This window comes from Nicotiana sylvestris, chromosome 7, assembly GCF_000393655.2.
Source record: "Nicotiana sylvestris chromosome 7, ASM39365v2, whole genome shotgun sequence".
Classification (NCBI taxonomy): Eukaryota; Viridiplantae; Streptophyta; class Magnoliopsida; order Solanales; family Solanaceae; genus Nicotiana; species Nicotiana sylvestris.
The window spans coordinates 126,179,923-126,182,230 of NC_091063.1; positions in this window are offsets into that span (position 1 = coordinate 126,179,923).

The window sequence follows — 2,308 nt, forward strand, 5'->3', positions numbered from 1 at the left end:
GGGCAATGACATGGGTCGAATAGAAAACATGTTTGAGCAAATGATGAAGAAGAATCATGACTCCGATGCTCAATTGGCCTCCTATAACACTTCAATCCGTAATTTGGAAGTACAACTCGGGCAAATTTCGCAATCTCTCAACACTCGCCCAAAGGGTGCTCTACCAAGTGATACGATAGTAAACCCCAAGGGTGGGCATAATAATCATGTGATGGCGGTTACCACAAGAAGCGGAAGAGGCGGTGATGTGCAAGCCTCGAGAGGTAATCGAGTTGTGGTTGATGAAGAAAAGTTGCAAAATGATGAGATCTCGTTGGTAGTTGAGGATGTTGTTGAACAAGTGCAAGTGATGATGTGAGAATTGAAATTGATGAGGGTGAGGAGGAGACTCAAGAGGTCGTGAACCTGTCTAGGGAACACGTTATTGATATGCCCGAACCGGTGGTGCCAAAATCCAAGGCACCCTTGCCTAGACCTCCTCCACCATATCCTCAAAGGTTGGCCAAGCAAAAAGGTGACAACCAGTTTAAAAAATTTATTGAGATGATGAAGAGTTTGACTATAAATGTGCCCTTGGTGGAGGCACTTGAACAAATGTCGGGATATGCAAAGTTCATGAAGGACTTGGTTACTAAAACGAGATCGATGGAGTGTGAGACAATCAAAATGACACACCAAGTGAGTTCCATTGTACATTCCGTGGCTCCAAAGCTAGAGGATCCCGGAGCATTCACAATACCATGTACCATTGGAAGTGCCGATTTCGCAAAAGCCCTATGTGACTTGGGGGCAAGTATCAATCTCATGCCATATTTGGTCTTCAAGACCTTGGGTATCGGACAACCTCATCCAACTTCTATGAGGCTTCAAATAACGGACAGGTCAATGAAGCAGCCTTTGGGGATTATTGATGATGTCCTTGTTCGTGTTGTTAAGTTCATATTGCTGGCCGATTTCGTGATCTTGGATTGCGAAGTGGATTTAGAGGTTCCTATCATTCTTGGAAGACCCTTCCTAGCTACGGGGAAGGCCTTGGTTGATGTGGAAGCAAGAGAATTGATCTTCCGTGTTGGAGATGAAAAGGTGGTGTTCCACATGTGTAAATCAATGAGGCAACCAAATAGCACCGAGGTATGCTCGTTTGTTGACATTGTCACGGCGGTGATAGTGGATGACACAAGCGCAATGGCAAATGTTGAGGACCCACTTGAGGCCGTGCTATTGAACATGGATGTTGATGATGATGCTGGAAGGGTGGAGTGTGTGAACGCATTACATGGCATGGGCTCGTATTCTTATGAACTGAGGAAGTTATCTCTTGATCTTGAAAATTGCAAAACTCCACCCACCAAGCCATCTATTGAGGAGCCACCGGTGTTGGAGTTGAAACCACTTCCTCCTCACCTCAGGTATGAATTTCTTGGTCCTAATTTCACTTTGCCGGTTATTCTTTCTTCTTGCTTGACTAACGTGCAGGTTGACGCCACTTTGGCGGTTCTTCAAAAGCGCAAGCGGGCAATTGGATGGACCTTGGCGGATATTTGGGGTATTAGCCCCGTGTTTTTCATGCACAAGATAATATTGGAGGACGCTAGGCCGTCCCTTGAACATCAAAGGAGACTCAATGAGGCCATGCAAGAGGTGGTCAAAAAGGAAGTCATCAAGTAGCTTGACGCCGGTGTGGTGTATCCAAATTCTGACAGTTCGTGGACTTCTCCGGTACAATGTTTGCCAAAGAAAGGAGGAATGACGGTGGTGACCAATGACAACAATGAACTTATTCCTACTCGTACTGTGATGGGTTGGAGGGTATGCATGGACTACCGGAAGTTGAACAAGGTGACTAAAAAGAATCATTTCCCACTGCCGTTCTTGGACCAAATGTTTGATCGTCTTGCGGGCTGGGCTTTCTATTGTTTTCTAGATGCGTATTCAGGCTATAACCAAATTCTCATTGCCCCGGAAGACCAAGAAAAGACAACCTTCACATGTCCTTATGGCACATTCGCCTTCTCTCGAATGCCATTTGGATTATGTAATGCACGGGCGACCTTCCAACGATGTATGGTGGCAATCTTCACCGACATGGTGGAGGACATATTGGAGGTCTTCATGGATGATTTTAGTGTGGTTGGGGACTCATTTGTTGAATGCTTGCTAAACTTGGATCGTGTGTTGGCCCGATGCGAAGACAGAAATTTGGTTCTCAATTGGGAGAAATGCCATTTTATGGTAGAAGAAGGAATTGTGTTGGGTCACAAATTTTCAAAAAGAGGGATTGAGGTTGATAAGGCAAAAATTGAGGTTA